This window comes from Adiantum capillus-veneris, chromosome 9, assembly GCF_014529385.1.
Source record: "Adiantum capillus-veneris isolate H3 chromosome 9, ASM1452938v2, whole genome shotgun sequence".
Taxonomy (NCBI): domain Eukaryota; kingdom Viridiplantae; phylum Streptophyta; class Polypodiopsida; order Polypodiales; family Pteridaceae; genus Adiantum; species Adiantum capillus-veneris.
In genome coordinates this window covers 72,583,405-72,610,755 of record NC_140939.1, presented here as the reverse complement: position 1 = coordinate 72,610,755, position 27,351 = coordinate 72,583,405, and the positions used below count along the sequence as shown (strand labels likewise).

General features: G+C 40.4%; 2 pseudogenes across 1 annotated transcript; one reads left to right on the top strand and one right to left on the bottom strand.

The window, feature by feature from the left end:
* Nucleotides 1–6,854: 6,854 nt before the first annotated feature.
* Nucleotides 6,855–7,743, bottom strand: LOC147450669 (uncharacterized; annotated as a pseudogene). The gene is made up of 2 exons (XR_015189292.1): nt 7,203–7,743; nt 6,855–7,061 (listed from the first exon to the last, which is right to left on the bottom strand). The product of XR_015189292.1 is annotated as an uncharacterized LOC147450669 (transcript).
* A 1,089-nt stretch (nt 7,744–8,832) lies between these two features.
* Nucleotides 8,833–11,078, top strand: LOC147450668 (uncharacterized; annotated as a pseudogene).
* The last annotated feature ends 16,273 nt before the right edge of the window (nt 11,079–27,351 follow it).

The window sequence follows — 27,351 nt, the reverse complement described above, 5'->3', positions numbered from 1 at the left end:
GGACATTCTAACCAAGTCCTAAAGGGTGAGTGTATCCTAGATCCAACACTTTGCCATTCTATCCAAGTTTTGAAAGGTGGGTGCAACGGTTGGTGTCTCCTAAATCCTTCAATTTACAACTTTCAACAAAGTGTGTGAGAAAGGTAGACCACAGATCCATCACCAAGACATTCTAGCCAAGTCTTGAAGGTGGTTGCATCCAAATACACCACTTTTCTATTCTAACCAGGTCTTGCAAAGTGGATGTGATGGTTGATTTATTATACATCCATCAACTCCATATTCTAAACAAAGTGTGTGCAATATAAAGACCTTAGATCCACCACTTGGCCATTCTAGCCAAGTTTTGAAGGTGGTTGCAATTAAGATCCACCACTTGGCCATTGCTCCCAAATCTTGCAAGGTAGATGCAATGGTTGTTTTCTCCTTTATCCAGCAACTTCCCATTTTAAACAAAGTGTGTGAAATATGTAGACCTTAAATCCACCACTTGGCCATTCTTACCATGTCCTAAAGTTAGGCCCATTCAACGCTTGGTCATCATAATACTTATAATTTTACACGAAATGTGTGGGATGAGTGGACCCTAGATCCACCACTTGGCCATTCAAAATAAGATTTATAAACTAGATGCATCAAAGATCCACCGCTTGGGCATTATAATCAAGGCTTGAAACTTGGATACAATTGTTGGTGTCTCTTAGATCCACCACCTTACAACTTTAAATAAAGTGTGTCAAATAGATAGACCTTAGATTCTAGTGGGCCATTCTAACCAAGTCCTAGGGGGTGAGTGCATTCAAAATTCAACCCTTGACCATTCTAGCCATGTCTTGGAAGGTGGATACAATGGTTGGTGTCTCCTAAATCGTCCAATTTATAGCCTTCAACAAAGTGTGTGAGAAAGGTAGTCTACCTTAGATCCACCACTTCGCCATTTTAACTAATTCTTGAAGGTAGTTGTGTCCAAAATCCACCACTTTGTCATTCTAACAAGGTCTTGCAAGGTGACACACAACCATTCTAACGTAGTTTTAAAGATGGTTGCAATTAAGATCCATCACTTTTCCATTCTTACCAAATCTTGTAAGGTGGATGCAATGGTTGGTTTCTCCTATATTCACCAACTTACCATTTTAAACAAATTGTGTGCAATATGTAGACCTTAGATCCACCACTTGGCCATTCTAACCAAGTCTTAAAGGTGGCTATATTTAAGATCTACCACTTGATCATTCTAATCGAATCTTGCAAGATGGATGTAATGGTTTATTTCTCCGACGCCCATCATCTATCAATTTTAAATAGTGTTTGTAGAAAACATAGACCGTACATCCGTCACTATCATGGATTATTTGGTCGCAATCGCCACCAATTGTCTAACCTATAGTGCATTGCAATACGTAAGTTGTGATTTTAGATTTTGATTTTTTTAACATTCTTTTGTATGTAATTTTTGACATAAATTCGGGTAGGGCCAAACAATTCAATCGGAGTGGCGGCGGATCCGTACCACATGGTTCCAGAAACTACTTTCCAATTAACAATTGAATCTTTTCATTTGCAAAATGGACTTTCAACTTGGGGAGAAAGTGCACATAATATTTGACAATGAATTTATTGGTGTTGGTTGTGTGTATAGAACCGATGAAGATTTCACTTGTCATGGTATAAAGATAGGCCAAGGAAATGTATCCATATTAGTGAAGAAATTCTTGAAGGATGTGGTCCTTCCTTTTACTACGATGGATACTACTTCCCTCCAAGGCTCACTTTGGAGCTCCATTCGGTGGCCAAAGGTTCAAATACAGTCTACCACAGTAAATGCCAACTTACTATAATCAATGCAAATCTACAATGGTGATGAGGAAGAGGATCATGTGGATGCATAAGCAACAAATGTAATATCAATAACAAGCTAAAATGGTGATGAGGAAGAGGATAATGTGGATGCAGAATCTATAGATGCAGTATCAATAACAATCTTGGAGTTTGAAATATCGACACAAGAATCTTAGAAAAAGTAGAGGATTCTTTTAAAGAATGAGACAATGATGCACATTGTCAATGAGGGAACCAATTTATGTGTATTTTCACATGATTATAACAACTTCCAGGAACTTGGTCTTGATTGTGTGGGTGTGGCCATTGAACGATAAAATGCAAGCAATAAGAATATGGTTGAAGAGGATAGCCTTATGTTAGTGAAATGGCCTATCAAACAGATAACAATGTTGAATGGGATCCCATTACAATGCTTTGTTCCCATTGATGGAACGCATACTCGATGTGAAGATGTATTTTCCAATAAAGGCAATTCTCAAATAAGTCATGAGGATAATGCAGTTCAATGTTCAAGTCAGAGACGATACACTTCCATCAATAGGATGCAAAAAGAAAAAGCACAACCAGCTTGTAGGTTCTATCTTTCAGTTGAATCGATTTGAAGGGTTTCATTTATTGATTGTTGTGAAAAGAAATGTTTTCAGTATGAAGAACGTGATATGGTAATGAGGTTACGAAAAGAATTTTGGGGAGAACCTCAGAAGACACGAAAAAAATATGTTTATGATGTTCTCTCTATATGCTACCAAAAAGATGAGAAGGTGTGGCACCATTTCAAGTTAAATGGGACTATTGTTTGTTGAGGGCATAGTATGAGCTACATGGAATAGCAAAGACATCATTTTATCGCTACAAGGAAAACTTTAAGAACGGTGTGCGCCAATATGTGCATGGAAACACATGTATATTGAGAAGAGGATTTCAACATATTAGCTTATCAAGAGCATTGCTCAATGAAGTTTTGGATAACAACTCTAAGAAGATGCCACATAGAAGATGAACAATGTTGGATCGTTAAAGGGAGACTCAATTGGTAATTCCATCAACATACAAACAAATGGATATTTTAAGTGAAATGAGTACAACACTTGAACAAATGGGGTATAAGAAGAAGATTCCCTAGTCTTCTTTGGAACAAAGAGTACCCATATGTCACCTTAGCAAAGACAAGTGAGTTCTCTAAGTACAATATTTGTTATTCAATCAAAGCAAGTTTGGGAGCCAAACCTAACCTTGAAGAAAGAGCTCTCCTCTTGAGAGAGAGAGAAGTTTACATGGCACAACATAATAGTTACAAAAGCCTATATTATGCATGAGACGCATTTTTAGAAACTCAACTAGATAAATATGTATGCATAACTCATGATAAGATGGATCAAAAGAAGATAGAAATTTTAAGACTATGCGTTGTTTCCAAGGGTATGGATTCAAGTTACAATTTACAGATGTGGAACTAATTGGCATGATCACTCGTGAAAATGGAGAAGGTCATTATAGAAACTTTGTTTTGAATGGTTTGTGGCCAACTGATCCAAACCTTACAGTTGGCTCAATTGCTAATTGTTTACACAACTTAGAAAGGATGGATAAGCATCCACTTGGTGATCTGGTAATAAATGGGCTTCCGAGGAGCAATGTTTCACTACAACATGCTTTGAACACAAGGGATGATTTAGACTACCACAACATGAGTGACGGCAAAGAGTCTATTGTTCAAGCACTTCAAATTGCTGAAGAGGATTTGCGATCAACATTTCCAAGTTCCTAGAGAACTTATTGCTACAATTGGATAATTGTGATGGGGAGAATAAAAACCAGTATTTATTTACTTGTCATTGGTTGTTGCAAGGGGTTTTTTCAAAACCATCTAGCTAGGTTTTTTAATGGTTGGACATACACATGAAGACATAGATACTATGTTTAGCAGGTTCTTAGAGAAGTTGAGAGTTACACAAACTTATACTTTGCCACATTTGATGGATACACTAAGACCTAGATCATCTTCATCTCCAGCTCCATTCTTACTCATTAAGGTTGTTCATTTCAAGACATACTATGATGTCTATCTTTGTGATAGACAGGACATACTTGTTGGTCACTCCAAACCACTTCTAGGTTCTTTATGCAAGAGAAAACACTCGTGATGTAATATAAGGCATATGTAGGTGTTTCAAATTGGAGTGGAATTATTCATCTTTGGAAAATAGATAGTGAAGGGAATCCAATGTTACAAGGAAATCCTCCTTTGGTAGCAATGGTGCAATATGTTTAGGTCCATGAAGAGGTTTTGGCAGAATTTAGGAGGTGGTATAAGTATTCCAAGGTACTATAGACCCATGATAGATCATTGGAGTAAGGTGATTGAAGAGATTGGAAAATAAATCAGATCAGAAGCATTGTTGTATGAACATTTCTGGCCAAAAACTCATAAACATCATCAATTACAAAGCAACTTGATGAATTTTCAACAAGGAACATAGAGATTTCTAGGCTTGGAAGAGTTGAATGATTTTTTTTGTGGACCTCAACAAGTTAGACCAAGGGAAGAATTTGAACCCATGATTGACGTGTAACAGGGTGACTTTGTAATGCTACTCCCAAGTGACACAAGAATATATCATGTTTGGCTTGTCATGGCTTTGTCAAACATTGACCAAGATCCTACATCACCAAAAAATAGAAAGCTTTTGATTCAATATTTTGGCACTTTGTGCTGGAAAGAGTGGTATGACTGATGCTCAAGCTTACACCAATTGTTGGAAGGGTTTTTGGGCTTATACTACAAGGACCCACAAGTGTGGAAATATGTTGATGCAATTGCTTCGTCTTGGAGACGAAGCAAACATAGGACATTTTCTAGAATTAAAATTCCCAAAAGGCATGCTCTAAAATCCAAAGCAGGGCTGACCCGTGCACATCAATCATGTTTGAATCAAAGGCTTCATGTGGAATCAAAAGAGGAATAAATATATGGGAGTTTATATTGACATTTTACTACTCAATTTTATAAATAAGATTAGTGGTTATCTTTTATGCTTTAATTAATTCATGGTTTTCTTCTAATTCCTTCCTATGTACTCTTAAGTTTTGGTGTTTATCGATACCACAATTTACAAGATTATCATCTATAGCTACCAACCATAGATGAATATAGTTACCTCATTTTTTTGTGAAATTCCCAAATTACATGAATATGCTTGATTTGAAGATTCCCATAATTATGCGAGATTTTTACCATAATACCGAATATGGTCTTATTGGTTTATTTATGATTCTGGTTTTGTATAGTTGGTAGATACATTTTACCATACCACATGACCTTCACGGAATGAAAAATGCTCTTTTTCCTTCTTTCCTTGGATGTGCAAATCAAGGAAGTCACATTTATGGGAAAAATTACTTGAAAGAACGCTTTGCAGAAACAAAACAACCTAATGCAACGCTAAATGTATAGCTTGGCGTAGCAACAACCACCTCTAGCTTAACTTTGTTGTGGTTCAAATAGAGGAGGACAACGAAACTAGTTAGGTTCACATGACTGGACAAACGAAAATCACAATTTCGGATATGGATGACCATAGCAGAGGATTTTCATCCACACAATGGCATGCGATGGTGGGGAAGCTCACCATTTCCCTATCTCCCTTTTCAAGATAAGGTCCACATAAGCAAGACATATACTAGAGCTTGTGGTACATGCAAAACACAAGCTAGGGCTATGCTTGAGTTTGTAAGTACTGCTCTGTCGGATATGTATGCTAGAATAAATGACCACAAATTCATTGCAGTGACTCGAGCAAGAATCCCAACTCTTGGCCATTGAGAGCGATGCAAGAACAAGCTATTTGTAGATGCATTATAAGCCAAGTTGAAAATGGTTAATAAATTGCAATTGAATTTGTATTAATTGCAATTGTGGCAATGGGTGCTAAATGTTAAATGTAAATCTTATCAAAGGCACAATCTTGCCTACCCTTGCGGACTGTAGTGGCAATAGAGGGGCCAAATAAGCTTGCTTGTAATCTATACCCTTACTTCCATCTTCTCGGAAGATGATTTGTCTTATCCAATGATATGTGGCCTCTTGATGCCATGTGGAATAGCTCATGACGAGAAGTGGTGATGTGTTGTGGATCTTGCTGGAGCTTGTCTTCTTTTTCCCCGTTCTCTTCATATCCTCGGGATAGTGGTCTTGGATTGTTGTTTAGGAGGGAGGATCATCCTTTACTACGTATGCTTAGATGGAATAGTTGGATTGATGATATTGATTGGGAGGTATTGGGGGTACCTTGTGGCCAGTCCTTAGATCTTAGATGTGGATAAGTCCCTCGTATTCTCTTTGCAGCAGGATCACAGAGTTGCTCGAGCTTGCTTGATGGAGCCTAGAGGTCCTGTTCGGTTGTTTGTGAAAGTTGTGGCGGGTGAGGCGAGGATTGTACATCCGTTTGATCCTCTCTCAAGACACTTTTTTTTTTTTTGACTTCTGGGATTTTGACCCAATATTATTGTGAGTATTTTTGCTCAACTCGCCATTGAATCACTCCTGTTCACATCGAGGCTGTCCGTTTCTAGCCCATGGGTTCGTCATCTCTATTTCGGGAGATGAAGAGATCCAGCCGTCCATGGATAGGCGAGAGATAAAGCGAGTCCTTCACAAGAGGTGAAAGGATCCATCGCTTGGTGGGGGTTTGCTAGTAAGCGATTGCTGAGCTCTGTAAGGGGGGTCATGCTCTTAAGGAAGACATGTGGCTACATGCAGGATAAGGGAAAATTATTAGACATTCGATTCAAATGGCCATTATTTAAATCCAGGAGGCATAGAACTATGCTACCAATGGCTACCCTAAGTAAAGAAGAAATCAATGGGGTGGTCAGTAATACTAGACTTGACTGAATAGTACCATATTAATAACATAACTAATCAAATGCATTGTCTTTGAACATAGAGAAGTTTATGCTATTCCAAATCTTAAGACATAAAATAAAATGCTCGTCAAAACATCACAACGGACTAATTGTGGAATTTATTGATAATGAACCCAATTAGGGAGTACATTGAGGTGTGTACTAGATATAGCTTCACATTGCCTATTATTGCTTGGGCGCATCGTGCAAAGCTCGAGCACTCTATGGCCCGCTTAATATTGCTTGGGTGGATTGCGCAAAGCTCGAGCACTCTTACCACCTGAACTCGTCGACCTCATTCACAATCAAGTCTGCATCAAATCATAGAAGTAAATGGATGTTACTACTGCTCTTACAAAAAATTACAAGATGCACCCTCCCATTAAAAATTTCTCTGATTAGAGAATAAGAAAAATAGAAAAAACAGCGGAACCTTCGAAGTCCTTGCTTACCTTGATAGCCACATTCACCGGGACTCAGATTGCATCGTTGCAGCAGGCGGGATGCCCTCTCCTCTACCCCAGCTTGCATGCCATCAAAGCCATATGTTTCTTGCATCCTGCCACCATAGACCGCCCTAAGGGCACGACATCTATCCTAGGAAGAGATGCGCTGCAGACTCTGGCAGCATTGTTGGCTGGGCTGGTCCCGTGGATTGTCTCCTGCTTGTTGCATGCTGCTGCAGCCAGAGGCAGCCTCTTCAGGCCCATTTGTGTGGTGCTGACGCATGTAGTCATTACAGGAGCGAAGCTGCTGCCGCCACTGCTCGCGGCGAGGCTGCTGATTGGTGCAGGGGCCTCCGTTGGAGGTAGCCGCAACAGCAGCAAAGAGGAGCGTAAGCAAGGCAAGGCCCAAAGCATGCATTAGGCTACACGAAGCCATCTTGTGTATATTAGGCAAATGACAAATTCTAGGGGCGCAGCAGTGATGAATTAGGGGTGGGAGACGGCTGCTGACATTTAAAGACGTCTGGCCATACGCTTCCATATACATACGCTGTCCTCCTCATTTGGAATCCACAACACGAAGTGGAGCTCACCCATTCCCATGCCTTCTGATCAATTAACTTTGCCGGGTCGGGAGTGGACATGGATGCCAACTGTGGTGTTCTTTGCCAAACCAACAAATTTCTATTTTGGACCTTAAAAGCACACGATGGAAACTTCTAAATGATGCAGTAAATATCCATGGTTAGAGTTTGAGTCAAATGTACTAAAAGCGATATTGTAGTTGTAGATGTTCTTGTCGACACGCAAGCCCTTTATGATGCTCGACTAGGTCCTTTCTCACGATGTACACATGTTGAGTATTCAAGCAAGCACTCAGTAGTATGGGGTACCCAATTCTAGAAAATAAAAAATTTGCTCATCAGTTGGAGCTAGAAAAGGTAAGGGAGAGAGGTAGATAGGAAAGTGAAGGGTGAGGGAGGGGGCAGGCCACGTGCAGGGCATGCCCCTCTCTTTCCCTTTGCCATGAATTTTTTCCCTTTTTTCCCAATTTGGGTCTCTCTCTCTCTCCCTCTCTCTCTCTCTCTGTGTGTGTGTGTGTGTGCGCGCGCGCTCCCGCACTGCGTCGGAATCAAGCTCCATGAGGCTTCTATTTGTGTGTGTGTGTGTGTGTGTGTGCGCTCCCGCACTGCGTCTGAATCAAGCTCCGTGAGCGGAGTGTGTTTGGTACATGAAGGGAAGGAAAGAAGGAAGAGTTGATGAGTAGAAGGGAGGTGGGCGTCGTGGATTAGAAGAGCTGCAGATGGGGAGGGGGAAGGCGATAGGAGGCAAGGAGCAGCCTACGTCTCTTCGCACGCGAGAGAGAGAGAGAGAGCGAGCCGAAAAGGTGGGGTCGAAGATGCTGGGGGGAGGGGGAATCTTTAGAGGAAGTGGATTTTATTTTCACTTCTACGAGTATGGGGTACCGAGCTGAAAAAAATGCGAAAAGATCCCCGTTTAAGAGAATGTTTGTTTTTTTCGAGCGTAGAGAAAAATTTGTTTAAGGCTATGCAGGACGTGTGGTAGCGAAGGCTGCCTGCTTTTAGAAGCTTCTTCGCCTTCGACTTGTTGCGTGGCATTGTCGTGGCAGCGCTGTATGGGGCAGTCATTGCTTAAGTTAGTGCATCGCTCATCCACACCAAATGAGCTCACCTGCTGTAATTTGTTGCAGCAATGGACAATGATAGGTCGACAAAAGAGCATATTGAGGTGCTGCAAGTCTGATGAACGCAGCTGCTGTTGCTGCACCAGCGGACATCGAAATGCAAGTAGACCAGCCTGTTGAGCGCTGCAACCACCTGTTTGGTGTAGGCCTGATGAGTTTACTTGTTGTTTGTTGCAGCAGTGGACATTGACACGCAGGTAGGACACCCTGTTGACGGAAATTGTGAGGTGTTTGCTGCAGCAGGACGCAGATTTTGCAGGCAAGAAAATTTATGGAAGGAGGTAAACATGCGTACCATGTATTATTTGTGTATATTGGCTATGAATTGTTCTCACATGGATAGTGATACTGTTAATGCATGTCGTAGTTAAGTGCGTTGCATCTTTAGGGTTATTTTGAAATGGCAAGGATGAAGCATCTCGCTAGGTCAGCAGACATTGCTCCCTCTAGTTCAAAGAGACCTGGAGGGAGGCCTAGGCTCTCGGAACAAGAGAGAATCGCTCATACAAAAGGCAACAAGCCGAAAAAGATGCTTGAGTTGAGCATAACAGTGTCTACAGGCGGTAGTGATGTGGACGTCGCTCTTTTTTCGACGTTGAAAGCTTTTGTGGATGAGGAAGTGGTCGCCGGTATGTGCTCGATCGAGCATGGTGGCATTGTCTTCCACCTCCACTTTCAGATGGTTGCTCGGATCATGGTGACGTCCATTGTTGCAGTGAGCAAGAAAATAGAGCAATACCTAGGGTGGGATTTTGATAGTCTCGATGCAGCGAACATTCTTTGTCATGCCCTCAACCAAAAGAATATGCATACCTTTTACGGTATTCTAGGGTATTGCATGAAAGACATGGACCAACCACATTATGAGAACTTCTCCCACAATGTAACGGTTGACGATATCAACAAGGGAATCGAACTATACATACAGTACGGGACAGATGAGCTAAAGAACAGGGTTTGTCTAATGCATGCGAATATTTTTTATCGCGCACTCATGTACTGGAAATTCCACTTGAAGCACCCAATTGGTAACAACTTCTTATCAATATTGCACCATATGCTAAAGTTTGGTAAGTATTATCTGTCTTCCTCATGGATAACACCTTTTCAGGGGCGTGGGATGCCGTTAAAAAAGATCAAAGCATTATGGAAAACCATGATTTTTCCTTTTTCTACCACATATCAAGATGCGGTGAATATTTTGTTCTTGATGAGGCTTACACGAATGCGCAACCTCGCATCGATTGGTTTCTCAGAGGGTGGCAGGAAACCCACAGGTATATTTATTTCTTCCCCTTAATGTTACTTGTGCTGCAACACTAAATGTCACTACTAACGTTCTTAATTTTTACCAACTTATTGATAGCGATCAAGGGAATTGGCCAACGTCTCCTCAACAGGTCAATCCTCTGAGGGCTACAGAGAAGAACGCAGTCGCCTCTCCAATAGATGCTCGCGAGGGGTTAATTGGAAATCTTTCAAGTTTAAAAGGCAAAGAAAAGATTGTCGTGTTGGACAGTGAAGACAAAGAGGATGCACCTCTCGAAGCAGATGCTCGCCAATGCTTAATGGGCAATCCTTCAAGTTTAAAAGGCAAAGAAAAGGATTTCTTGCTGGATAGTGAAGACGAAGATGATGCACCACTAAGTGCAGAATTCATTCCACTCTTCACTAGAAGAGGGGTCGCTACTATTGCTAGTTGAAATGATGTATATAATATGTTACAATTAACTCCTTAGCAGGTAGCATTCTAGCATCCTTCTCTCAAACCCTCCGTGATGTTTTGCAGGTTCAATGGAGCAATCTAGCCCTTGGGATAGTGCAGAAACACAACCTCCGGAAGCGCATGCATTGGACGAGGATGCAACTCTCGACAGAATGCATGACATACTCCTTCAGATGTGGCGCCAGCTGCGTGGAGACACTCCCGAAGACTCCACTACTCTCCGCACTTTCATTCATAACTTTGTAGACACTATAAAAAATATGATTAGTGAATACGAAATCAATGTAACGAAAAGAAAAAATCTCCCAGCTCTAGGAGCAGATACAGTGCTTGTGCACCGAGATCACGTCATTAAAGGTGCAACTTAACAGGCTTAATGCGATTGTGACCAGATTGAATAATGTTACTAATAAATTTCATTGCTAATACTCTTTGCATCTCCCTTCTTTAAAACCTGTCTCCTTCTCTTTTTACGTTAAGCTTTCTGTACGTGTTTCTTGCCAACAAATTCATTTTGATTCTTTTCGAGACATTCTATGCCATGTGTTATTCTTCCGTGCTAAATTGATGGATATGTTTTTCGCGCTAAGTGTCCTTCAGTCATTGTGGTCTTTCTTAAGAGTGTCCAATGTGGGTGAAACTTGCCACTTTTTAATGCTTGTGCGTTCATGTTCGTTCAACCTTATATAGATGCCAAAGAATCTTCAATGTAATGAATTTCTTTTCTTCTCTCCTAGTAGGTGGGCTTTGAAACAAAAGCTAGAGCTAGATAAAAAAAACATGGGAAGCCTATGTCCATTAGAAAAATTTGGTGGCGCAAGCTCTTGGAGTACACAAAAATGGAGATGAAGAAAGAGAATCTCAAGGGCACACAAAACAAAAGATAAGGTGTGAGGGGAAAAAAGTGCAATGACGGTCCTAAATGTGTTTAGACACAACACCACCATATTATGGTAGCAAATCACCTCTAGGAGTGATGCAATGAACATGAGTTGGCACTCATGTACATCAAAATTCGAGATCTTGTTAAATGTGATTGGTCTACAAAGGCAATTAAGCAAAATCTTTGCAAGAATCCATTAGCCATTGGTCTCTTTCATCAGCTACAAAAGCAGGGAGGGACAACTTTAGAAGACAATATTCTTTGCCTTTAGAACGTGCTGCAGATAATGATATAGAGGTTTCTATTTTAGGTTTCTCTAGTGTGCAACTGGTTAAACACTCCCATGGATCATGCTTTGCTTGAAGGAGGAATCTTTGGGATGGTGCAGATGGTTCAAATTGCTATATGAGTGATGAGATGTAAATATGCACAAATCCACACATGAACTTGCAGACATGCTCTACCTAACCCCTATATCATGTTCTTCACTTTGGTTCCTTATTCAAAAGTTTCTTGGTGTTTAGCCCATTTATCAAAATTTCAGTAACTTTATATCTATCCCTTTCATGGAGAAGTCTTGAGCATGATTTGATCTAGAGTATGACTTGTTTCCCCATGAAGTCCAACCTTCCTAGTCCCTAAATTATGTTATCCACTTTAGTTTCATGTTTGCATGTTGATGGCACTCGTGTTTTGCCCATTGTTCCTTGAGGGGTCCACTCACAATATGTAGCATTTAGGAGTTTTTAAAATCAATATTCTACATGTCTCAGATATAGAAGAGCCTTTTTTAAAGGGGGTACTAACAAATTCAATAGGTAAAGGGTATGTATTATTCATTAAAAACTTCTAGATAGAAGTTTTTATAATAGGCCTTGAGTGCACGTGATATAGAGGCTTTATAAGTAGTCAAACCCCGAACAATAAGCAGAAGGGATGTTACTTAAGAAAACCATAAATAAACGAGCTTTCTAGCTCATTGCTTTAAACCATAGTCAAGAGAAAGTGAAACTAGTGGTCTTCTGGTGATGGATCAAGTTTGTGAGATAAAAAATGCCTCTCATTAAGAGCTCCGATTTGTGGGCTCCTTCATAAGCAGTACATTATTTTTCACAATCATAAAGTAATTAAATTGCCGGTTCTTTAGATAGGGGGAGCTTGTCACAGCCTATTAGTGAATTTGGAAATTTTCCTATTCCCACTTTTCAAACAAGCTTAATTAAGATTTGACCACATGGCCAAATCTTAACCAAATTTTTGAGAGCATGGCTCGAAAGATCTTTTTAAGTACTACATTGTGGAAGGCTTTGACCTTAAAAAATAGTTCAAGATTTTTCTATATGGCCAAATCTTAGAGACATTTGCGATTCCCAAATTTTCTCTAAAGTCTCAAACTCTTTAATATGGTGTTTTGTCAAGAAATAGAGGAAAGAGGAACAAAAATAGAAATTTAGTGTACCACATGTAAAAGTGTGCAACATAAGGGAAATATGAGATCTCTCTCTCTCTCTCTCTCTCTCTCTCTCGATAAGCTAGCAATGCAAACTTTAAACAAATTTCAAAATGTTTTACATGTTTTCACCTTATCACATACTTATGTGCGTGTTGTTGCGCCCTTGATGTGTCCTACTTGCATATGGAATTTGCGTACGATAAACAAACATTACCTACAATTTGATTCACCATTAGGTGTGCCCTACCCTAGAGGTATTCTTAGGATTGGGGTTTAGATCTCATGTAGATATTACTATGGGTTCTTTTGGCTCTGCACAATTTTTTACTCCCACAATAATTTGGGATAAATATGAAGTTTGACACCTCATTTTTGACTCACCCATGGGGTTTCCCAGTTGGAGTCTTACGATACACTGAGCAAAATTTATCGAGCGAATGGTAAACCTGAGCAAGACCCACCAGAAAGAATACAGTTAAACACTACCCTGTGTCCATGCTTAGGGGAGAGACCTATGGTTTCAACACAGTGAGTGCTTGATTTAATTACATAACATTTTTTCAAACTCTACCATACGAGTTGACAATAGGTCACTCTATTAGCATAGATGTAGCCAAACCACTTACTACCACTACCTCATCTTGATTTTTTGTAATGGAATTTGCCTATTCAATTTGAGAGTAGCGGAATTTAATAAGAGTACTTTCAAGAAATGATTTTGTGAGCATAGCGGGTTGACATAATTGAAGATAGCAACATAATCATAGAAATTAGTTAACTTGGCATAGACAATACTTTTGCAAGAGAGAGAATTTAGAGAACATGACAACAGTTGAGGACCGGATTTGTGTGGAGCCGGTCCCCCTCCAATTGGCATTTGTATTATGATTTCTCCCATAAAGAGAGACTTGTTACAATACATTGTTTGTGTTCCTTGTGACCTAGGTGAAGAAATGAAGATGGAAAGCTTCATGCATCACCATCATAGCATAACCTAAACTTGAAGAAAGCTTTAACTATACCAAGCCTCCGTCCGAAGACCTCAAACACCTTCCAAGGTGGAGAGAGCTAGCAGGGAATGAGGGTAGGGAAGAGGAAGAAGAAACATTTCATACGATAAAGATCTAGTTCCTCAATTATCATAACTCTTGTGATAGCATACATAATAGAATAGTAATGAAGAAGAAATAGATGGCAAGCTCAAGCATTGAAGCATGGCTCTTGGATGGATTTGCACTCCATAGCCAAGAGTGTTGGTGTAGGCTCTCAACCTCTACTTGCTTGGAGAAAGAGAGGGAGCTCTTGCCCTTTGCATAGTACACAATGAGAGTGTTTTTGAGTGTGTGTGGGTGAGTATACCCCCTAAGCACCCCCCTAGCTTGCTTGGGTCGACCCCCCCTTGTAGCTCATGCTTGAAGCTCATTGGACCCCTCCAGGCCTAGCCAATCACAGGCAGGATCCATTACAAGCAGCAGGGATAGTCTTGGGACAAGTGTCCCCCTTTCCCCTTTGAGAGAGAGGACTTGATAAATGCAAAATCAATTAATTAAATATCCTTTATTATCATTGGACCCCTTGGGTAGCCAACCAATAGGTTTCAGGCACACCATGAGGGCAATATGAGGAGGAACTTGACAAGTGTCCTTCCTGCCTCTTCAAGCTGGGGCTTCCCTTGTGTGTATGTGTGTGTGTGTTCTCTCTCTTCCCCCCCCTTGTAGGCTCGCCCCCCTCCTTGTAGGGATCTTTTTGACTTTGGATGAGCAAGCCCCTTAGTCATCAAGCATGACTAAGCACTTGAAGTAGGGGGTGTTCCCACAAGCATCTCAGGCAAGCTTCTCAAGGCACTTCAAGCACCTTAATCATGCAACAAGTCAAGCACCTCAAGCATGGATCCAGTCAAGCACCTCAAGAATCTTAATCAAGCACCTCAAGCATGACAAGCACCTCAAGTAGGACAAGCACCTCAAGCACGACAAGCACCTCGAGTTTGGGCCAGGTTCCCACCTCAAGCTCAGCCCTAGCTTACCTAAGGTCGAAGGACTTTTACACACATTATTGGAGGTCTTCAATGAAGCTAACCCTAAGGTCTTATGCTCCATTGGTACGCCTTGCTCTTGATAGACCATCTCCCATTTGGGCCCCTTTACTATTGGCCCCGTGTTGAGATAGATCTATAAGCACATATCTATATCTTAACACTTGTTCCCGTTTATTCTCCCACATTAAGTGATCAATTTAGTATGAGAAAATGATTTGGGTTGGTTAGATATTAGATTTTATGACATTACCTCTCTCTTGGAATCATAGTCGTCCTCGACTATGAGGTAGAAGAGATAAAGCCTTAGTCATTAGTCAATCGTACTTAGCGGGTAGAGGATCCCTGTTTTACCCTACCACATCTTTCCAAGATGGATGACTAATCCATTTGGTGCTTGGGAGACATAGCTGCCGCAAGCATGTCTGCTCTTTAGTCCATTTCATTCTCCCAAAGTAGAGTGATAAATTCTACTTGGTGTTTGAGAGACGTCGTCATCACAAACATGATTCTACTTGGTGTTTGAGAGACGTCGTCATCACAAACATGATTCTAAGCATGCATACTAGTTAAATTTGTGCACAATTAAAAAGATGACTAGTCTTATAAGACAAAAACATGAGTAATTTAAAAGAATTTTGTACATTTGCTTACTCTAATGTAGCATTGTAAGCATTGACAAGGCTCATACTATCCTTAAGTTGTACTCCTTGCATCCATCTAGCATCTTCAAAAGGATAATTTTTGAACTTAATAAGATACCATCGGATTATCTTACCATGTCGTAGTACCTTGTCTTCATGCTGAAGGACATTTTTGGGTTGTAGCACCTCTTCTTGGTCTTCAACTTTGGGAGGGTCTTCAATAATTGGTTCAGTTGGTGGCTCTCCTTTGTAGGGCTTAAGTAGTCTTACATGAAAGGCATTGTGTATAAGCCAATGGTTGGGAAACTTGAGTTGATAAGCCGTCTCATTGATGGGCTTCAAGATTTGGAAAGGACCATAGTATCTTTTTGCTAGTTTAGCATAATACTTTTGATGGCCCGTAGGATTTTTGCCCGTCGTTTGCCTTAATCGAGCCTTAGGAAACTTGAGTAAGACCCAATCATTTTCTTTGAACATTAAGGCTCTTCTGTTCTTATCAGCAGCAGCTCTTTGCCTTTGTTGAGAGATGGCTATAGCCTCCCTAATCTTTTGAAAATATTCTTGTAGGTCACGGCTATACTCATCGGCGGCGAATATCTTCCCATGTACTTTGAGTAGCAAGGGACTTTTAGGTCTTCCCTCTATGATCTCGAAAGGTGCTTTCCCCGTAGAGGTATGGACAGTATTATTGTAGGCATACTCTACTAGAGGTAAATACTTTTCCGATTGTGAGCGTTGATCTACTTTGGTAACATAAGTCTTGAGTAGATCGAGTATCGTAAGATTGGCTATCTCACTTTGGCCATCCGTTTGTGGGTGATAGGCCGAAGAGAAATTCAATCTTGTTCCTAGATTTTCAAAGAGACCTTTACAAAAATTACTGGTCATTCTAGGATCTCTATCTGACACGATGGATGTGGGTAATCCATGGTGCTTGAAAATCTGAGATATGAAGAGAGTTGCCATTTGATGTGCCTTAATAGTCTTTTTGACAGGAATAAAATGTGCTTTCTTGCTAAACCTGTTGACTATTGTCCATATTCTTGTATTCCCATGGATAGACTTGGATAATCCAAAGATGAAATCCATGGATATACTCTCCCATGGTGAATTTGGAATAGGCAATGGCTGGAGTAATCCAGGTTGCTTCCCTCTATCATACTTGGTCTTTTGGCATACTACACATTTTGAAACATACTCTTGTATGTCCACTTTCATGGTAGTCCAATAGAAATACGTCTCTACTCCTCGGAGAGTAGGTTGAATACCTCTATGCCCTGCATATGGAGGAGCATGGGATTCATACATAACCTTCTCACGAAGGGAATGGGTAACACATAGCCTATTGCCGTGGAGAAGATAACCATCTTGCAAGGTGAATGGTTCCTCTTTCTTCCCCAAAGCAAGGGCTGACATTATGTCTCTAAAGTCAGGGTCAGTAGCATACTCATCTATCATAGAGGATAGATCATTGTGAGTAGCTATAGACACCGCATTAACTTTTGGTCGTCGTGAAAGTGCATCAGCAACTTGATTGTGGTTACCAGCTATGTGAGCAATATGGAAATTAAATTGCGAAAGAAAATTTGCCCACCTCATTTGTTTTTTGGAAAGCTTGTTTTGCGTCATGAAATACTTGAGACTTTGGTGGTCGGTTCGTAGGATAAATAGAGTCCCCAATAGGTAGTGCTTCCATGTGTCTAGGGCATGTAGAACAGCTAAAAGCTCTTTCTCATAAATGCCCAACACTCGTTCATCACTATTGAGCCTTCGGCTCTCATATGCTATGGCATGCTCTTCTTGAAGCAAAACCGCTCCAAGGCAATCACCACAAGCATCACATTGGACCTGAAATGTCTTTGAGAGATCCGGAAGCACAAGGACTGGTTGGGAAGTAAGCTTCTCTTTGAGTTTTTCAAAAGCATTTTGCTCCTTAGCAATCCATACAAACTTAACGTTCTTCTTTGTTAAGTCGTGTAGTGGTCCTACTACTTGAGAGAATTTTGCTATGAAGCGTCTATAGTATGCACACATACCAATAAATATTCTTAGCTCATGTAGATTCCTTGGGTTAGGCCATGATTTTATTACCTCTAACTTTGATGGATCCATACGAATACCATCGTGAGAGATAATATGACCTAGATATTGAATCTCTTGAAGGAAGAATTCACTTTTCTTTTGGTTGAGAAAAAGTTTGTTCTTCCTCAAGGCTTGAAAAATCACTTGGAGATGTTGCTTATGTTCCTCCAAAGACTTGGAGTAGATGATGATATCATCAAAGAACACTCCAGTGAATTTACGATATGGCCTAAAAAATTTCTCCATCAGACGATTGAAAGTAGCTGGTGCATCAGTGAAGTGAAAAGGCATGACTAGATATTCATAAAGACCAAATGTTGTGCGAAACGCGGTCTTTAGGATATCTTCATCCACTATCCTTATTTGATGATAGCCACTCTTAAGGTCAATCCTACTGAAGTAGGTAGAGCCTTGTAGCTTATCAAACAGATCTTCTACCCGAGGCACGGGAAATCTGTTTTTGATAGTGATATGGTTTAGTGCTCGATAGTCCACACACATACGGTATGTACCATCTTTCTTTTGCACTAAAAGGACTGGAGAACAAAAGGGAGAGGAACTAGGCCTCACCATCCCTTTGTCTACCAATTCCTGTACTTGCCTCATAATCTCCTCTTGTAGAGCTTGTGAGACTCGATAAGGAGGTTTGTTAGGCGATGAGCTTCCTGGAAGGAGCTCAATACGATGGTCATCATCCCCTCGTTTTGGAGGTAGGTCCATAGGGATATCATTGATGAACACATCTTGGAATCCTTTTAGAAAAGTAGACAAGTCTAACTCTTCTTGATTCCTATCATTTTCATTTGATGAAACATTATTAGCTTTTAGAGACTCCTTGACATAAATCATGTACGCAGAAACTGAGCTCTTCATTGATTTATCAAAAGAAAGAGGATTTACAAGTGGAATAGTGCGACCACACTCACTAGCATCTATATACATGTTCTTTCCCCTGTAGGTGAAGTAAATTCTCCTTTCAGGGAACTTCATGTTGGCAGCCATGCGATCAAACCATGGTGCCCCTAAGATAACATCCTGATGTTGGAGAGGAGAGATGGAGAAGTCTTCTTTGTCGACATAGCTTTGGACATGAAGCCTCAACTTCCCAATCAAGGGAGTAACGGAGGCTTGTTGTCCCTTAAAAGCTGCATAAGCTGTTACTATATCTCCCATCTCAAAAGCTTGAATGCCCAACTTGGTGGCCAACTCTATTGATATGAAGTTGAGAGTAGAGCCTGGGTCAAACAAGATGAAGGAATCATGATCTCTTACCTTTCCCCACGCATAGGAAAGTGATGATCCTTTGCAATGAGCATCCTCTTTTGGAGCTTCGATGGTGGAAGCCCTAGGAGTCTCATTGCGAGTATTCTTCTTGGGGCAAGAACGATAGCCATGTCCTTGCTCCCCACACTTGAAACACTTATGGTCCTTGCGAAAAGCTTCAAGCTCTTCACGAGAGAGTTTTTTTTTACCTTTGTAAACTCCCTTCTCCTTGGACCAATTGTTGTTGTTGTTATTGTTGTTGTTGGAAGTGCCTTGAGAATTATTTTGAGCATTGGATTTCCCCTTTGCATCATTTTTATCTTTGTTTTCCATGGGCTCGACATTATATCTAGCCCCTTGATGGAAATTGATGCGTGAAGCAACCATGGTGTGGTGGATTACTTCGGTAATAGTACGGGGCCATTGAGAGTTGATGTATTCGGCCATCTCTTTAGGTAATCCCGCACAAAATTGTTGTCTTTGCTCAGCAAAGTCTATCTTTTGAAAGACAGTAGCTTTGAGATGTAAATCCCAAAACTTGTCTACATACTTGTTGATAGACTCATGAGAGAGGAGCCTCAAGCCGCGCCATTCGGTATGAACTTTATCTTTAGTATCACTTGGAAGAAATTGCTTCATGATGGAAACTCGTAGAGTTTTCCATGTCTTTGGGGCTTCTCCATTGCCACGAAGGCTAGCCCACCATTGACGAGTTGATTTTTGGAAGTGCATAGCTACATGCTTGGAGGACTCTGTGAAGCCCTCGTCCCCAAAGGCCGCATCAAATTGTTGGATGAAGGCCAACACTTTGTCGGTAGCACCAAAGGTGCCATCATAGGCTAGAAAAGAGATACTCTTTCCTCCCTCCTTGAACTTCTTTAGCTTTTGTGACCTTCGCCATACAGGAAATGATTTGCGATGTCCTCCCATCTTGTATTCTCTAGGAGAATAGCCATAACTCTCATCGGAAGAGGAGGAAGGTGAAGAAGAAGGAGAAGAGGGTGACCTCTTCCTAGCCCTTTTCTTCCTTTGTTTCCTCTCTTGCCTTTCAGAGTGATGAGGAGAAGGACTATGGGTTGCTCTTTTCCTCTTGGGAGGAGTAGGCCATCGTCTAGACCGCTGTCTTGGTGGAGCCACATCTTGAGAAGAACTTAGACTGTCATTTCTTTCTTTCTCTTTGGATTCCTCCTCTCGAATGGGAGAGAGTCTTCTTTTTGGGGTCTCTTCAAGAGGCCTCCTAAGCTCTCTCTCCTCTGGGAGAGGAAGGGAAATTCCATAAGCACGAAGTTGTTGAGTAACTTCGGCTTGCAAAGCAGGGTTGCCCATAGCTTGTTGAAACCTAGTGACGAGATAATTCACAAACATGGGAGCATCATCATTAGCACCTTCATGTGCAAAATCAAAGCTCTCAATGTTCATTCTACTCTCTTGATTATTGTCAGCCATGTTAACAAAATTTATGTTTATACTTAGTGTATGCTTTGGCAATACAAAACCTTAGTTGCCACTCCTCTTAGCCTTTGAAAATCGGCTCAAAGTGGTTAATTATAGAGAGTAGAGGAGTAGGTCTAACATAGCAGAGTTGCCAAGGGCTAGCTCCTTTCGGACTTCTTATGGCTCCATAATGGTACAGCCTTAGGCAAGTCTAAAAAGACTCCATTATTAAGTCCAAAGCTCCCAAGGTGTGCACCATCCCCCACATAGTGGGCTTAACAAAACCGATATTAGATCCCAGTTCCACTTACTCTATTATAATTAACAACATCAACCATTTATAGGCTACTTAAGGACCTCTCTTCTTAAGCAAGAAAAGAGAAATCAAATGCTCTGATACCAATGTAATGGAATTTGCCTATTCAATTTGAGAGTAGCGGAATTTAATAAGAGTACTTTCAAGAAATGATTTTGTGAGCATAGCTGGTTGACATAATTGAAGATAGCAACATAATCATAGCAATTAGTTAGCTTGGCATAGACAATACTTTTGCAAGAGAGAGAATTTAGAGAACATGACAACAGTTGAGGACCGGATTTATGTGGAGCCGGTCCCCCCTCCAATAGGCATTTGTATTATGATTTCTCCCATAAAGAGAGACTTGTTACAATACATTCTTTGTGTTCCTTGTGACCTAGGTGAAGCAATGAAGATGGAAAGCTTCATGCATCACCATCATAGCATAACCTAAACTTGAAGAAAGCTTTAACTATACCAAGCCTCAGTCCCAAGACCTCAAACACCTTCGAAGGTGGAGAGAGCTAGCAGGGAATGAGGGTAGGGAAGAGGAAGAAGAAACATTTCATACGAGAAAGAGCTAGTTCCTCACTTATCTAACACTTGTGCTAGCATACATAATAGCATAGTAATGAAGAAGAAATAGATAGCAAACTCAAGCATTGAAGCATGGCTCTTGGATGGATTTGCACTCCATAGCCAAGAGTGTTGGTGTAGTCTCTCAACCTCTACTTGCTTGGAGAAAGAGAGGGAGCTCTTGCCCTTTTCATAGTACACAATGAGAGTGTTTGTGAGTGTGTGTGGGAGAGTATACCCCCTAGGGACCCCCCTAGCCTCTCTCCCTTTCTTCCTTGGTCGAAGTAAGGGCTGCAGGCAAGCGTAAACAAGTGCCTTCTCAAAATCTAGAGATGCACATGCATGACCAAAGACCAAACAAACCTGTTAAAATAGGAGCCACCCCACATCAAAATCTCAAGGCATAACCCTAGGACGACACAGCAACTCAACAAAACATGCCACAAAAGTATAGTTCTTCTGTGGAGACCCTCTCCATGTCAATCTCGAATCCATAAGGACTCGAGCTGAATCTCACAAATAGTGGCGCATAGTGCTATCCGTGGCACTCATCCCTACTACATGAAACAAAGCAGCACACTCTGCAATGTAAAGTGGTGGGGGTGGTCCGTGTCTGTGGACCAAGAACATGATAGAAGTGTTTCACTACAAGGAAACTGAAAATCAATTTCAAAAATTGCACATTGATGCTTGCTTACCATGAAATTATAAATAGAGGGATCAGTTCATGTCGGTCGCGAGATGACTCTAGATATCCATAAGGTGCATGGGAGTCGATGAAAAATCAACTCCCATGCCCTGCAAAATTTCTCAACCCAAAAGATTGCGTCTCCTACAAGGAAAAAAGCCATCAAATTTACATGATCCTTTGTACATGTATTCCATGAAGGTTGAGGTAATGGGGAGTGTAGAAAGCCTCCAAAAGGTAAGTCACCAAAGATAAAGTCAGATGCCCATGACATTGATCTACCACTCCTCCAATATGTAATCTTTGTAGATCGATCTCTATCCATATTCTTGTGTAGAGGAATCCATGATCTAAACTGCACACCGCTAGGAAAATCCCCAACAATTGCAATATAGTCACCATGCAAAGTAACACACCTAGTATCACTGCAACCATTATGCACAACAGGCTGAAGAGGCAATGGTGCATACACAAACTGTATGGCATGTCGCAATCTCTATGCACCTCCACTCTCTACATGAACAAACACATTATCTATATAAATATGAGTAATATAATAGAGCTGCAGCAACAAGACTTTGAAAAAAAAGAAGACTATACCTAAGATAGATGGCAGATCATCAATCACATGGTCTGTAGTAGCATATGCATTCTGATTCTTATCCAAAAAGCTTGTTGCTTACAATTTAGAAAAAATTGTCAAAATAATAAAAATTTCTAAAAGTAGCAAAGTGTAGGATAGAAAGTGAGAATGACTCTAACTCACAAGTTCGAGTAGGTGGGCGAGATGGTAGAGGATGAGAAGATGTATCAACAACATCTATGGCTTTGGGTGGTGGAAGATCCGTAGTTGCGTCTCCTCTAAACTGCACATTATGCAATTCTCTCTCTCTAAGGACATGGCCCTTATCCATGTCGATTCACCAAGGGAGATGCTCAAGATCCCACAGCAAGATCTGATGCATGGTTGGTGGATACATGCATTCGTCATCGCGCTCAATGTGTCCAAGAATGTACAAGCACAGGTATCACAGCAATGTGATGCAGGGTCAAGAGGTGAGCAAAGTATCTACAACAACCACATTTTATGATACAAAAATAGTCAAATCATTATCTACATGTAAACTAGTCGCTAAGAAGCCATGCGGCAATAATCAATCCTCTTTAAGACTGGCAACTCTACATCCTTCGTTTTGTTTCCCAAAGCCACCTCTAGAGGGAATAAGAATTTTCTTCCCTCCACCACAATCCCCGTGTAGAACATATCCATGGTGCACGAGGGAGGAATATGAATCCCTCTAGGAACATCCACATAGTCCACAAGAAGCTTCTTAGATTTATCTAAGATATTTTTCAAAGCTCCCTCTCGTTTTAGCCACCTTTCACACCAAGCATGCAAAAGAAAAAATCCATTCTTTTTACTAACATTCACAAGTTCAATCATAAACCATTTTCATCAAGATGCTCACTCTCAAAACTTGTAGTCTCCTTTCACCATGCAATAAGCAACACAAGTGATCTTGCTTGCCTCTAGTAAGGACACCCATAAGTTTTTATTTTCTATGCAAGCATCATGTAGAGAAATCAAGCTAAGTTTCTCTAGAGTGGCCCAACTATCTTTCCCATTGAAGGCTCATCACACGATCAAACCAATCCTTTCCTAACCTTGAGTTAACAATGTTAAGAATCTACCAAACAAGAATGTTAGTCAATTAAAATTGTATCTTACCATGTATCAAAGAAAACACCAAGAGATGGTTGTATACCCTCCCTACATGATTTGAATATTTATAATGAAGATCATTCATGATCTTAGTCTCTTCTTTTTTCAAGTCCTTTTTAGAAAGCAATGATTTATTGATCTCTAGATTAGTGTGTAGTTCTTTTGACATTTGAACCTTCAAAATAAACTAATACTTTAAAAAAAAAAAACTTCAAATAAAGCATACAAAAAAGAGATCCAATGTCAAACACACTTACATAAACCCTAGCTAGATATCTTCGTGTAAGAGGATCCCATGGCTCCTCTCTCTTTGTGGTTCTCTTGTGCAGAGTGTCGATCAATTTTTGGTCATTCTCCGGTAATGCATGAAGGTAATCTTCATGATCCGAAGAGCAACTATTTCCACAATTCACCAACTCATCTCATAGATGAGAAGATACTAAAGCATAGGTGTTCATATTGATGAAAATATTAGTAAGTTAGTCAACCTTCATCATTTAACTTTTACCTACAAACATGAGTATAATATCACTCACAAATTCATGCATTGCAAGCTTGTCAATAATGCTATTTCAAAAACCTTTTTGGGGTCGATGATAGTACACAAGACTCTACAATGCTTCTCCCTGCTATTGATAGACATTTCTCTAGTAGCTGATTACCATGTTATCGTCTTGTGATTGCCTTCCCACATGTAGAACATTCTACCAAGAAGTGAATCTAGTTGTGGTTGCAATGCTAACTCCTCTTCATACTCTTTATTTATGTCTTTCCAATGTGGGTCTCATGTCTCAACAATATCATCTATTTTCAAAAATAAATAAGACTCCAAAGGAACATTAAAGATTCTAAAGCAAAAGTGATATGTCAATCCACAAAAGTACTTTGAAACAACAATGATTACATGTCAACCTGTCTGTTTCTTGTGACATGTTTGCAGTGAAACCATAAAAGCACCTTTTTCCTTTATGTAACCTTCTCTCGCAATGCAACCTTCAAGCCAGAAACATCTGACCTAAGGCCACGTAAGCGAGCATATGGAATGAGTCTACACAAAGGAACTAGAGAAAACTCAAAACAACTAAAAAATATTGTGGTTTTGAGAATGTCCTCTCCTCTATCCATATGCAAATGACTATCGTCCACATCATTAGAGATATGGGAAAACACCCTCTAGATCACACACTCCTATGTACAGTGAAAGGGTAAGGATAACCATAGTGTTTGAGTGATTTGATAGGATGAGGTAGCTCACTATGGAAATTTGGATAGCCAAAAAATGGCTATCAGTATATTTCTAAGAAATTTTGCAGATATTCCTTGAAGGCATGGCTCATCAGCCTTTGGAATGTTGCCGGTGCATTGGTCAAGCCAAAGGGCATGAGTCTATAGGCAAAAACTCCCCATTATATAGAAAAGGCTATTTTATGATGGTCCTTGGGATCTATTGTCAATTGGTTGTATCTAGAGAAGCCATCTAAAAAGCTATAAGCTTCCTTGCCAGCTACCCGTTCACTACAAGAGGCTATTCATATTAGCGACGCTCACACAGCGACGCTCCAAAAAAAAAATCCCGGCGTCGCTATGAGCGTCGCAAATTTACAAGTAAATTTGTGACACTCATAGCGATGCCGGCTGGGCTAAAAAAAATAACAGAGAGTGCCCAAAAACTCAGATCTCAGATCTGAGTTTTTCTGCGCCCTCAAGCAAGGAGCAAGTAACGCTCTCCCTCTCTCTCTCTCTCTCTCTCTCTCTCTTTCTTCTCCACACACACACACATGAGGAGAGGAAGGAGAGCCAGGTATGCTCCTTCCCTCTCCTCACTCTCATGTTCCCTTCCCCTCTTTCTCTCTCCCTCTCTCTCTCTCTCTCTCTCACACACACACACACACACACATAGTGTTTTTGAGAGAGAGAGAGAGAGAGAGAGAGAGAGAGAGAGAAAGATTACAAACATAAACAAAAACGCACACACACATACATAAACAAAGAATGCGCACACACGTTGAGAGAGGAAAAGAGAGAGAGAACAGGCATAAACAAAAAACGCACACATTGAGAGAGGAAAAGAGAGAGAAAACATGCATAAACAAAAAAACGCACACACATTGAGAGAGAAAGAGAGAGAAACTAATTTAACTTCGTAGGAAACTAATTAAAATTAAAAGACCTAAAGATCTAGCTGACGAGGAGTTGAACTCAAGACCTATTATTCAAGAGGGAAATGGCATAACCAATCTATCATACTTGGCATGGGTGATAGAAAGGTTATACCATTTATCTCTTTTTATTGGCACACACATCCACACACGCGCACACACACAAGAACAAGAGAGTTATAACGTCGTAGGAAACTATCATAAAAGACATTAAAGATCAGGTTAGATGTAGATTTACGTTAAATTAGATTTAGGTTTATTTTTAGTTAGATTTACGTTTATTTACGCTAGATTTAGATTTACGTTATATTAGATTAGATTTAGGTCTCCATAGACTGCGATGCCTACATGAAGCAGGTGAAGAAAGACCTCAATGGAATATAGGGTATTGCTGCCTTCACTCATGGTGAGCTCCGTCGATCCAAAAGTACTGGTGAAATGTCTTCAGAAGATAGGGAAGAAGGTGGATCTTCAGGGCGGCAAGAGTCACTACATCCCCGACAATGACCATCTAGACAACCTCTAGTCATTCAACAGCAACTTCAAAGTTAGTAACAAGAGCAAGAACGGTCCAAAGGGCCAATTGCTGTCGTCAGATGTGGATGGAGATGAGGCACCGTCACCGCCGGATATTAACTCTCACATCTTTAGTGATGAGAATGCCAACTCTTGCCTAGTTATGTGAAAAATTATGTGTTAAATCAGTTTTAAGGTTCTTATAATCCCTGCTAGTTTAGTTCTTTTTTTTTAATATAACGTAATTTACGTTAGATTTAGATTTATGTTATATTAGATTAGACTTAGGTTTATTTAGGTTTACCCACACACACACACACACACACACAAGAAGAAGAGAGTTTTAACGTCGTATGAAACTATCCCAAAAGACGTTAAAGATTAGGTTAGATGTAGACTTACGTTAAATTAGATTTAGGTTTATTTTTAGTTAGATTTACGTTTATTTAGATTTACGCTTATTTACGTTAGATCGAGTCGACGCAAGAATTACTTACGGTTTAGGGTTTAGAGTTAGACGAACAGTGAAAAGATATACAGTGAAAAGATGTTAAGATGCTGTGAAGTGCTACAGCTAGAGAAGAGGCAAAGGGGTTTTTTCCACTACATGCAGTATCATGTAGACGTGGGTCTGTAGATTTCTTAATTGTACCCACAAATATAGGTATTGACCAATAAAGACGAGATTATAACCCGGTGGTTCTGATCTCCGTGCACCTCTAGACCGAGGTGTGCTGGGATTGGACATGACTAGAGAATGTGAGGTAGAGAGAGAGAGAGAGAGAGAGAGAGAGAGAGAGAGATAAGACGAATAATGCCAATAGAATATTAAATTTGTTGTCCAGGTTATAAGATTTTTATCCTCATTATGAGTAGTGACGAGGATGTGGGACCGTCCAACCGAAACATCTATCTCTCAACGAGGGTCTTATGTCCTTGTAATCAATGCAAGCATGCTGTGCGACGGACA